This window comes from Dreissena polymorpha, chromosome 9, assembly GCF_020536995.1.
Source record: "Dreissena polymorpha isolate Duluth1 chromosome 9, UMN_Dpol_1.0, whole genome shotgun sequence".
NCBI lineage: Eukaryota > Metazoa > Mollusca > Bivalvia > Myida > Dreissenidae > Dreissena > Dreissena polymorpha.
This window is the reverse complement of record NC_068363.1, coordinates 103,805,526-103,819,309: the sequence shown is the minus strand read 5'-3', so window position 1 is coordinate 103,819,309 and position 13,784 is coordinate 103,805,526. Positions and strand designations below refer to the sequence as shown.

Sequence of the window (13,784 nt, the reverse complement as noted above, 5' to 3'; positions counted from 1 at the left end):
TGCAACCTAGGTTACACTGTCATAATTTGTTCAATCGTCATTGACTTATGACCACAGTAACTTTTTCCGTGTAGCACACACACGAATTTTACTGATCTGTGTTGTGTGATTACGCTCCGGCATCTGCTTGACTTTATTGGCTGACTTTACCACGGTTTCACAGTGATGATGCGCTTTAATATGGTTCTTATATATCAAATCTGGTTAACGCTATAGTTTGACAGAAACGTTTTGTAAGTACGTTGCATCATAGCGTCGACCGCACATAAGCCATGTCGGGGCTAATTTTGCTATTTTATTTATGGTAGGTTTTGTTTGGCAAAACAAAACAAAAGGTACTCACCTCTGGATCCTAAAGACAGTAGTTAAATATCAAGACTGTAAATTATTAAGTAAGTGAAACGTTTAGGAATTTAAAAAAAGTGCATAAGTGCTCTATACCTATGTTTAGGTCAGAGTTGTTGACACAGTGCGAACTGCTAGGGTAACAAGTAACGCATACACAACAATGTACGGCTCAACAGGGCTGTCTTTATGACTACCTAATTCGTGAGTAAAAAGTATTGCTCGCACATTTATTTTTTATTTATTTTCATCAATTATCTTATTGTATATTTATAATTTGTATATGGTGTCAAAAATCAAAAGTTGTGTACAAGGAATTTCCATAATGAAATTATATTCTTAGTACGTTAGGTATTCGATATCCCAACAATATTCATTTAATACGATGGTGAAAGCAAAGTGTCTACATATTCAGTTCTCATTACCATTTTTATCATACTTTCTATTCTTTCTGAACGTCAAAAAGGGTCATGTTGTTGATATTTTGTCTAAGTTATCTCTATAAAATAAATAGCATGATAAAAATTGCACACACATCTCGACCCGTGCGTTAAGACACACTCTTTATAAATGTGAATGTTTTGTGTTGATTTAAAACTTGCGATTAATTTTGAAAAATGAGTTGCGTCGTTAATTATGCAATAGCGAACAACTTCAGTGCCTTCGGCGCTTTGATATTTATTAGCCGTCGAAAGCAGTCCATATTTTACGGAATCATATGAGAAAATTATAGCCGGTCTGTAAACTGCTGAGATTCTCTTTTGCATCTTGCAGACCTAGATCGGTCATATGGATATTCGTCATATGACGAATAATGTGAGTTAATATACACATTGTGTAAACTTCGCAAAATTTAAACTAAACAACCATTTAACTGTTTTTTGTTTTGAGTGTGTTTCACAGTTCACTCCCGACCTTTTAAGCATAAATATCAGCTTAAATAAACATTGAACATTAATACGAAATTGCGACAAATAATTTTGGTACCTTATTTGAAAAAAAGTTTATAATAGTGTTATCTTGTTTGCTAACGGAAGTTATTGTTTGATCAGGTTATCATTTGAGTCTTTCAGTTTCAGTTTGCAAACGTAACGAAACCGGAATTTAAACACAAAATCACAGGCAATTCGTATTCTTTCTAAAACAATCAATAATAAGCGGCGATTTATACAGCACGAGTTAAAATCTATACGTCAACAACGACACAACAATATCGCAATAAAAATATACGTTGATGCTAGATTAACATATACAAACAGTTTAATCGCGAAAAAAACGAACTCTGCATGTGCGATACATCATTCCAACATCTCAAAACGATGTAACGTTTATGTTGAGTTATTCAATAAAACGACTGAAATAAGTTATAATGTCCGAATTCGAATCAATTAGTGCACTTATATTTTATCGCCAAACTAGTTTACTACATTCTACTGACAAGTAAGACTGAGTCGCGAGTGTTATTAAACTATTTTACTTGCTTTTGTAGTGTGCATCCAGTTTAAAAGTCTATGACAACCACTCGGTTAATATAAAGCATCGTGGTTTAAACCGGCTACATCTCATTACAAGAACCGAATAAAGAAATTTAAACAAACGTGCAGTAGGTTGTAAATAATTTAATGCATTGTTTTGTAAACCTGGTTAATGGTCAATGAAAATAAAAATTCCAGTACATTAGATTATTTAATGCACTGTGTGAACCTCACATGAATAGAACCTCATTTAAGGTCGACTTTAAAAAACAGCTCAACCATTTCAAAACTTACTTGTAAACATGTTGTTTGATAAGAGACATTCAAATGCATAGAAAAGGAGCAAGTTGTTCAAAAAGTATAAATCATGTTAATAAAATGTTTTGTGTCATTTACTGCGTCATTAAGAAATTACTTAATAATATCGTGAGCGCGTTATTGGTAGGTTTTTTTTCTCTCAAAGAACCTAATTGGTCAACATTTCGACCACGAACACAATTTCATATTGTATGTAAATAACCCTACTGAAGTTAATTCATGCAACAGTCTTGCTTCAACTGTTTGAGCGAATGTAATATTATTGTAAAATAACTACAACACTGATTCGCATCATCAAATGGGCTTTGCGTAAATGGATTAATGTTTAAATAAATTCAAGTGGAGTTGTTTACCGGAAAGGAAGCTTTGTTCTGAATTTACAAAAAATCCCATAGCCAAAAACAGTTTATAATTGGAATAGAGAAAAAAGAAACGAAATAAAACTAAGAAAACCCTGAAGTTTCATATCGAGCTGACTTTGGAAACAGTCAGATAAAACCCCGCCGCCGAATAAAGATTAAAAACCAAACAGGGAACAGAGGGGTATTCGCTTATGGCGATTGGATTAAGTTTCTAATATTTTGTTTTCCTTTTCATGTGATAAAACGCTCACGTTGCTCATGTCAATCGTCAGTGTGATAAGTGGTTTACATTAATTCATTTATCATCTTCATAGTCAATTCATGAAAGCAGTTTATCAAAATGAAAATTGTCTTGTTTTTTTGCTTTTTTGGAATGCATTATGAATTATCCCAGGCAATAGGGAAGACATTATTTATTTTTATAAACGTAGATTTTAATTCAGAAAATGTGTTAATTTATAAAGATAATGAGAGGCAATGACATTTTAATTCGACTAGCTGCCCTTCCCTTTTCATGTGTTGAATCATTTGTATTATTTGCATACGATTTATATGAATAATGTTTAACAGTGCAAACAATTTTGTTTTAAATGTTGATTTTGGATTTTAATACAAGATGTTATTCTTTCAAGATTACACATAAAGTAAATGTTCAAACACCATCAAACGATATTAATATTCTATAGTGCGTTTATTTTTGTCCATTTAATCCGAGTTATGCAAGAATATATCTATTTATTGACCGTGTTTTCATCAAAAGCCTTCGGGTTATTGAAAAACTCACAAGTCAGATCCAGCAGCGCTCTGTGTATGTATTGAAGAAGCGTTGCCAAATCGCTATGCGCACACCATACCAGACTCGCAACTGCTCCCGTTGTTCAATTTTCTGTTTTTACAGTAGGTTGCCTGACTGGCATAGAAAACCGAGTTAGGTTGTTAAGATAATTCTTTTGCTTTTTTTATTCCAGTGAATTAACATAGTGTTTAGAGAGTGTATAACTGATATATGTGTATTCCCTCGCACTCCTGTCTGCCATATCTACTTACGTTACGCAGTTTTGTGTACTCTACTCCTTAACTGTTGAAAGGACGTCGCTAAAACTTTTCCAGATGTAATCAAATAATATGTATACGTTTGTTAAGGAATGAAAATGTTCACCGATCAGTTTGCCAGAATATGATTCTTTATCTTTTTCTATTATTACATGTAATAGAAATATTACTTTAAGTTGCAATGGTTGGCGAGCTTGTATTTATTTACACACATGAACAGCAACAATGTAACTATGATCGAAAAGGACTTATTTATATTCGCAAATTATTTTGCGGAAATATGATGAATTAACATGCATTGAGTTAACGTAAAGATTATTTTCTTGATTGAAAGCAAGTCCTGTGCTACTAACTGGAGGATTTCTCTGTCGATGCATTGATATTGAGCGAATCAGTGTCTGTATTACGCGTGAATTATTTCATATACTTTTTATTTTTGTTAAGGAAGGCGATCTTAAATGTAAAAAATATAACAACAACAACAGCAACATTATTTAAAGTCATTATGCTGGCGTAACCGCGATCTAAAACAAACTTTGTCCAATGCATATGATACTTCAGAGCACATAAACTTAAACTTAACCTGAATCAGTAAGAAAGAAAACCCTTATAAATGCGGCCCTGAATGCATAGCAAGGAACCAGTTGCTAAAAACGAATAACGCTTAGAAATCAAATTGTTACAAACATTTGCTATACAGTAACTTCTCGAATTAAATAAATTGCTTAATCTAGAATAAATAATTACATCTTGTGTTACATGTCTGAGTTTTAGTTTATACCAATGTTTACGTCCCTAATGTGCGTCCAGCTATGTACTGTGATGTCAATTGAATTGTCAAGCCAGAATGAGATGTTTAAATGTTAACACAAAACACGTTTTCGATTGGTCAGTACTTACAAACGTGTATTTAAAGATTTACTGACCCTGCGGTCTTTACATTTGCGAATTCATTTTACACATTATTGCAATTATTTTTTTACTATTTTCGTGCCATTTATCCAACCTGGCGAGTTTTCAATTCTTGTGTTTGAATTTGTCCATTTGTCTGAAATTTTAATTAACATTTAAAGGAAAGGACGTGTGCTTTTGATTTTTTTTAATGTGCTAGGCATATTCTTGCATTTTCTTATGCAATGTTTACCCAATGTTTACCCAATTACCACTTCATTAATATAAACAATTTGCTTACAGTTCGAAATATGTTTCCTTTTCAGAATGTCCGATTTGCATCCATTATGCGCACAAAACTTACAGTATTCCACAAAACATAGTCTCAAGACTGGGATATAACAACAACAGAACTGACTTCAAATGTGCAACAAACACAAAGGCGTCAGCAGAGCATTGTGGGCCTCGCATGGTATCATGTTCTAGCAGGTACTACCTACGAAGGGTTCGGCAGTCAGACATTCAATGGTAAATACTGCCAACATATTTTTGTACATTTATTAAAATATACAACAGACGGAGTGTGCACTTGACAATAAATATCAACGAAAGCTTTCTAAGACAATTACACATAACACTGTGTAAATACATATCAAACTATAATCAATATTTATTTTACTAAATGTATAATAAAAGAAGACTGGAATAAAAACTTTTTAATCAAACCAGGCCTTGAGGTATTTGATGCATTGTTTATCTTCTCCAACTGATGTGAGACTGTTACAAGTACGGTTGAAATTGTCGGACGAACAACTTGCACACCTCCGTTTGATTGTTTAGATAATTATTTTTTGTCGTAACCATACACACATTCCTCAAAATTAAATAAGAGCTGACTTGAGTATTGACTCGGATAATTTGAATAAATGTTCGTTGTATTATTATGACGTCGCATTCAATTAATAACATTTTACGATATCGTCAATATTAAAATATACTGTCCTTGTGCAATTGAAATATCTTTGGTAAGAGTACCAAGGTTGTTAAATATGCGTGATTTTCGAATTATTGTCTTAACTTTGTTCGATAGGTGCAAACGTCATAAGTGAAGTGGTTTTGCGCGATTGCAGCAACGTGCCTGCACAGGAATGTTTCAAAATACCGGACCCACGCGCGACCGGTTTTACGAGTTTCACAGGCTTATCATGTTTAAGTGCCTCACCCAAAGTGTTTAGTCTGAAGATTCACGAATATGACGTTATCGGAAATGGGCCAGCGTTTGATGGTTCTACTTATGAAATGGAAACACATGCAAACGAAACTGCACGACACATCTACAGCACTGGGAACGTTGCTCTGCCTTCCTACTTCGCATGGATGTACTGTCCTATTCCCCTGCTGATGATACTGTCAATCTAATAATACAAGTACAACCTTGGAAGTGAAATAATATATAAATTATGTAAAATAGTCGTAGGAAAGTAACTAAGTGAACCCATTTAACAAATTGACAATTAATTATTTTAAACTAGGAATTCAAAAAAGACAAGTACATAGGCCTAGTCTTATTGTTGTATTATCAAATATGTTACCTTTTATGATTAATAAACAGAAAGAATTGTGTTGTTTGTTGCTTATAGCTTCTACAGTTACATGGAACTACGACCACTACCAAGTATGAAAAATAAACTGCATTTGAAGTATAGTAACATTAGAAATTTGAACAAACTGTAAAAAGTGCGAGCATTCCACTGAAGATATCAACATATATTGGTGCGTCAATTCTTGTCGACCAGTTCTATCTGCTGTACATTTTCGTTGCCACTGTTAAAAAATAATGATTAGCCTCACACAGAATTGACTGATTCCACCAATACTGGTCAGCGTGTGCTCAGGACGAAGGTTGTAAAGCCGGATCTCATACATTTTACCTTTACTTGTGACCTTCATTTTTTATACGGTCCTGTGCTCGAGAAATTGCACATTAGTTTCGCTGAAGTTTTGGAAAATCCTTACCTTCTAGACAAACATATGCGCTGGACCAATATACAATTGAAGACAGCGATATAAAATAAAATCGGTCTATTGACATACAAGAAAACAAAATACATGTTGTGATTTGGAATGTGGCGTATGACGTGCAAAGAGCAGTAAACTTCATTATTATAATATTTATATGTACACAATAATTTTACAGTTAAGATGCTGCTTCGTTGCCAAACATATATGTTGGCCCATACGTATGCCATTCCGTGATTAGAAAGTGTAATTTCCAGAAATATTTATGAGTGTTATTTTCAACCGTTTTAACGCCCCTTTAATTATAATTTTTCATTTTGCGATATTTATCGGGCAATTCACTTCAATCTGGAGTACTGATTCTTATTTATAAAAGCACGAGAGCCTAAGCACGGCCGTTAATCACGGGCGCCACCTCGTTTTTAGATGCATTGTTATAAGAGCCAATTCTACTGCCGAGGTGGTGCTAGCACCGGATATTTTGAAATGTCACGAATAATTCTACAGAGTGAGAAGGTTTTAAAGTTTTTTCAACATATTTCGCATTATTTTTTTGATCGGTCAATGTTGTGAGATTCTGCGAAGATTAATTTATCCACCCGTGTAAAGAAACTTATAATAACAACCTCTTTGGAAACGTGATGACCTTTATAAGTTGTGACATGGTGACATTTTTAACAAAAAATCGATGTATTTTGCCTGTGTGACGAGCGAATTTACACCCGATGAAATCTCGAACAAAATCAAACCATAGCTTTTACATGTATAAGATTTTCCATGCACAACAACATTGGCTTTTTGTAGATCTAATAGATAGTTTGATATTTTCGACGATGCTGCTTCAGCATCGTCTAAGTTTTCATACCATGGAAAAATTCTTCACAATGGCGAGCTATGTAAAAGACCGAGCCAGTCCGATTGAGATAGTGTCGATTTTCTAATCGGCATATCTCGCTGATTAGCATTGGTAACATTCTCCATCAGAGTTGTCGTTCATACCTCAACATAGGGTACGACTAAAATGCGTATATGACTAATATCGGCGGATATGACTGAAAAGTGCGGATATGAACAGATAATGGCTTTTAAATGTATTTTCCTTTATTTTTGTTATATGAAAATCGTTCTGTGACAAAACTACACGTCGCTTATGTATAATGTTACGATCGAATGAATTTAAAAGCATTTTTTATTGGCATTTTAATTTCAGTAAATCCAAATTAATATCCACGAATATCAAAGACCAGTCAGATCACCGCTTTTATTAAATTGCTCTATTTTGAGGCAGTCTTAACATATTCATCACATATTGTGAATTTTTAATTCAACAGCGATTTGTTCATAACAAAACTGCAAAAAAACGCATAAATATTGCCTATATTCGTTCATATTCGCACTTTCGTTCATATCCGCGGATATGAGTCATATACGCATTTTAGACGGACTGCTCAAGGTCATACAACAATGGCCGCGCCCATAAGATAATGTTCACACTCGTGTCAAAACTTTCTTACAGCATACATCGGCTTGTTTGGCTATTTAGAAACTGTCATTTAGGATATATGAGTTATTTATTAACTAAATCTCCGCTAATGTCAACAATGGATTGAATTCGAAGGATACATTCGATGTGAATGCAGGACTTTCTGGATCTTGACAGCTTGACACGGCAAAACTGGTATTTTTAGTTATCAATTTAAGTCACATTTTGCTTTGTAAATTGTATTCGAGCATTGTGCGACTTATTGAATGACTATGATACCCGATATCAACATATCACATGGGATTTGCAGATCACCAAGCTGTCCTGAAAACATTGATTACAAAGTCTTACTCATATTACGGGTTTGTATTATTTCTTCTTTCTATTTTAGTACAGTCGATTGGTGTATAGCGGATTTTAGTGGGTAACGGATAGGTTAAAAGTTTTTGCAAAATATGTGAAGATTTAAAGTGTTCTATGAATTGAATACAAAATGCCTATAATTGTTCAGTCGATTCTTGTTTTAGTTGACGTGTATCAATTTAACTTACAATTGTTTCTTTTTTCGAAAGCAAAACACGGTCACGTTATGTACGCACCGTTTTTGTGACGAAAGGAAAAGTGAAGACGTATGGTTTCCTGAATTTTGCAGATTTTGTTTGGTAAACATTATGTTCATTGATGTAATATTGTAGTATAATGTGTCCTCTCTAAAATTAGGAATGCTCAGAAACCAAATTGATGCGTATCACATATAATAAGCATGAGAGCTGCAACTCGTGATTTAGTGAATAACGGACATGTAGCGACACATATTCGGGAATGTTGGGATTGTCTCAAACTAAATGAAAACTCAATTGAAGATGTCCAATACACAAGTGGGTAGCGCGTGGCTATGATATTTATTAGTAAAAACATCATTTTGAATGAAAAATAATAAAATTATAACGATACAACCGATTTCTCTGAAAACATAGTTTTCACTATCAAATATATATATATCACGGTTTTCAACTCGAAACGACCCTAATATAGGGTGCATCGCTTTGAACAGCCATTACTTCATCAATTGTGCAGCGATTTCCATGAACTCGGTCTTATTAAACGCAGACCTGAAGTTTCTTTTCTGAAAATGTACATATCTTGCAATGTAATTTACAAATGCTGGGTAAAATTTCAAGAAATAACACGATACGCATGTAATCGGATAAAGACCTAAGCGATCCGGTAATTGCTAAATCAGTTTACCCTGAAATTTGCTCTGTAAACAAAAAATATCTGTCATAATTCTAAAACCGCTGGCATGTTTCATTGGAAAGGCATTTGTCTTTCGAGGTTTAAAGGTTTAATTACTGAATGCATGGTGTTTACGTTGAAATGAGACTCGAAGTCCTTAGCTATCCGTTATACACAAATCGACTGTATTAAATATCATTTTTAAGTCAAATGAACTATGTCACAGTAAAAGGGACATTAAGGCGATTGTGGCCAGTTTGGATCCAGATCAGCCTGCAGTCGCTTGAAAGCTGTTTACTTAAAAGCGGTTTACCATTATTTGCATAAGTCAGAGGTTAATTCTGCCACGCCAGGTCAATAAATACGCACAATATCTATGAGTCAGCGGTCGATAGTCGCATAATTTGGTATAAATAATAATAATGATGTTCAATAAATACGCTCAATATCTATAAGTTAGCGGTCGATAGTCGGATAATTTGGTATAAATAATAATAATAGTTATGTTCAATGTCAAATATCTCTAAAAGCAACAGATGTAAGGCGTCTTCTGATTGGCGAACACTCAAGGGTCAGTAAAGACTGAACGTCGAATTACAATGTGGTACATCGAAGTACAAAAAATGTACTTCGACCTACATATTGTACGTAAAAGTACATTTCTCTTTTTACCTACTAGGTCTTTTTGACTTTCGACCCAAATGGAACGCCATAAATGTGTATTCATACTATTACCTTCGAGGTACTTATCCGATGTTTGAAGGAAAGGCCCAAGAATGTGCGATTGTAAGTCAAGTTCCCCAGGGGTACTACGTCCCCGTACCCCCTTTTTTCCGTACCAAACTTTTTGCGTACCCAATTATTTTTCGTTCCGAATTTTTTTTCGTTCTAAAATTTGTTGCTAACCAAATTTTTTGGCGTTCCCAATTTTTTGCGTACCCATTTTTTTGTGATGATGTAGATCAACTTAAATTGATGCTTTTATATATCCATCCTCTTGAAAAGCATCGTCACACCAGTACTGTCAGTTCTTTGATTTTGCAAAAGAGATGGAGCTAATACCGAGGAGGCGGCGCTAATGAAAGGAGATTGCGCGAATGCACATTTTCAGTTATTTTAATTTTCGGTGCCGACAATACACTTTTTGTATCGTATTCTAGGTTCAGTGTTCGATCATGTTTTCTTAATTCGATCATAATGAAGTATAATCCAAAGAGTAAAGTCTATATAATTATGAAGAAACATGTGTTGCATAGAGATTTGAATATTTCTGTCATTGAATATACACGTTCTATAAAACTGGAAAGAAATTTGAGTATACTAAAAAAAGGTTCACGAGTAAAGACGGAGCTATCCTAATGTTTTGCAGATAATAGTAGGAACAAACGACATTGTTGAGCCTATTTAATATTCGCTGACCTTTGCCTTTTAGTAAATTAAGCAATTGGAACAGGGGACAAAACTCGTCGATTCAAGCCGAAATGACATCTTTAAATTATTTCGTGAATTATGATACTGTAAACACACATTCGTTGTAGAAAAATATTCTGAGAATGTTGAGAATTTGGATATTGGATTTATTGAATATTACATAATTTTGGTTTATATCGTACTATATGTTAGTTTTTTTCAGGTTATTGACTTCTTCATTGAGTTTGTTACTTATATATTTAATATAATGGTCCTCACGTTTCCGAATGGGTTGTGATTGTTTGTAAATGCACATTTGTGGATGAATTAATCTTCGCGGAGTCGCACTACATTGCCAATTTTTATAATAATGGGAACAAATTGGGGAAAAAGTAAAATCTACTCGCCCTGAACAATTATCCATTAAGTTTCAAAACATCCGGTCCTTAGCGCCACCTCGGAAGTAGCATTTGCTCACTTATAAATGCATCGCAAAAAAAAGGTCGCGCCCGTGATTAACGGCCGTGCTAAGGCCCGAATGTTTTAAAAGATACACGCAAGAACGAAAACAAACTTGTGTCTATCGATATAATATTATATCATTAATGAGAACACGATTTTGATAATAATATGTTTTTATAAATATGTTCGCAAGTAACATGATAGCAAATAAATAAGTATTTCTTTGGTCGGTTCAGGATGTCTTTCTCCGTTGGCTAGAAGTAGTTGGGTTATAAGGTTCCGCGGGTATCCAGAATAGTGCGTCGATCGTTGTGAATTCCTCGTTAAAAAGTAATAACTTCTTAATTGATATGGCCCCTGTCCGTTTATAACCGCGTGGTTGAAAATATAAATGCAATATTTGTCTTCAGAGAAACATGTAACATCAGGCACTAAAATTGTCCACTGAATTTTATGCGACGAAATAAACGAGTGTGTTTACTTCTCTCAGACTGCTTGTGAATTTAATACCACACAGTATGGAAGTGTGTTTACTTCTCAATGTATTAACCAATTCACTGCAAGCTGGTTTTTGTTCTGCCCACCGTAGACCATATGACCTTTTCGGCAGATACAACACTGAGAATTGATTGGTCTAGGAAGTTACACAAAATATAAGACATGTGTTAAAGTTGTTTTTAATTGCAGTTTTGTTTATATATGTTATCTTTTTTGTGCTAATGTGATGATATTTGAGACAATGTTATCGGGTATTTGATCAACTGCTCTTCTGTGGACATTTAGTTAAAGAAAGCGGACTTTGGATGCTTCAGATATTGGTTTTGTCTATTTTATAATTTGATTATCAATTATTCCTGCCTTCTTTCGTCGCACATCTATTTATAACACCGACAAAACACTCAGGCACTTTTGAACACAATCAAGATCGTAGTAATTTTCTAAGTTGCTCACGCGAGTTGTATTTGTATACACTTGTAAGTTATATTGCTGCAGTTCAAGTGTATACAGACCAGTTGAACCAACGGGCGTGGCAAAATTTAACCTCACAAATAAAGTTGAAAAAATGAATATTGACCAATAAATACCAAATATTAAGCCTCTGGGACTTGTTTTTTCATTTAAGGCAGGTTTTAGTTTTAATTTGCTAATGACCTTTATAAGCCATGCGACCATAACGCGTGGTCGTTTTACCACATTGACCGAAGTAATTAATATTGTGCTCTGACCATTTCTTATATTTTTGTATTTAAATGTTTAACATAACATAAACAATAGAATGCATTCATAGATTTAAAATGTACTTTTCTTACATAACGAAAGTACAACATTGAATTTTCATTACAAACCCACGTTAGATGTAAGAAAAAAAGAGAAGTTTGCAAAAAGTGTAATCATCGAATTAGTTAAATGAGTGCTGAACTAAAGAAGAGAAAAAATCGGAGGTCACACCGCGGTAAGTATAAAATTAACAAACATACTGTACCTTTTTTGAACAGCAGAAATACATTTTCTGATGACACAGTACGGTGACTATTTTCTTCTATCTCAGAATGCAACACACTATTACGGACTATACCGTATCACTACTTTACGTCATAGCCCCGTCATGAGTTACCCGTAAAGGATCACACCTTTATGGTAAATGTTTACACTGATGGTTTGCATCACAGTTCCGTAAAAGAAAAAGGCTTTCAGAAACAATGTTTTCCCGTCAAAACCCTGTATTACAATACATGAATAGATGTTACATGTATCACTTTATTATACGGAACTTTGCTCGAAAAAAGCTTCCAAGACGTTTCCCCGCAAATACTTAAGGGTAACTTATTGTACAGTGTACATTTACCAGCAACTGACAATTTCCATATTTTCTGGTCTAGTATTTGTAAATAGGATATAAGTGTTATACATATGTGATAATCATATTTAACATATATCATAAGAATATTTGATGTGTTTGACATTATCGGCAGAAATAATTATATTGTGTATACCATAACAAAAATATGCCCTTTAATTGTTACTTTTTAATCAAATTACCAAAGAATTCTAACATCGCATTTCTTTATAAATCATTTTAACTAACAATATAGTTTAAGCACATTTGCTTTTTACGCTTGCAAATAAAATACGGTCTTTTGTAGATGGTCGTTATACAAATTACACATTTGGATGTTCGTATTTTACATACAAGTGGCAAATATAATGAGAAAGGCACATAGAAAACTGCAGTTCGTACAGGAATTTCTACCGTTTGCGCCGCATCTGGGGACCTGGAGCTGGAAGGTCTTCGATCCATCGCATTCCTCACCAGTAACATTTACGTTTGAGACCTGGCTCAGTGCCAATTGCAAAGCAGCAGCAATTTTGTTGTTTGGACTTCCGTTTATTGATTTTTCACAGATGCCTTCGACCGTCGATTGAACGAGTTTTCCACAACCCCGTTCTATAATTTCCATTGTATACTTTAGATCTGAAAAATCAGACAACAACATTTCGAAACCTACATATGTTAGCATACGTGCAGAAAGTTAAATTGGTACACCTTTTCTGTTTAACTTGCACAACGAACAACTCTTCAATGCATTGCACTCAAATCTAAAGAATCATACACCTGCGATACTTTTCTATCTAAAAAGCAGATTTAAACACGTTACTCATTTAACCATTTGTTAAAGTTAAATATCCAATTTTCTATTTAGGCATTAATTCGTCGTTTATCATCTTCAA

At 34.0% G+C, this 13,784-nt stretch overlaps 1 long non-coding RNA gene across 1 annotated transcript; it reads left to right on the top strand.

Annotated features, from left to right (window-relative positions):
- The first annotated feature begins 4,655 nt into the window (after positions 1-4,655).
- On the top strand, positions 4,656-6,065 carry LOC127844755 (uncharacterized). Its single transcript, XR_008032884.1, has 2 exons — positions 4,656-4,972; positions 5,535-6,065. It is a non-coding gene; the product is annotated as an uncharacterized LOC127844755 (long non-coding RNA).
- Positions 6,066-13,784: the final 7,719 nt, after the last annotated feature.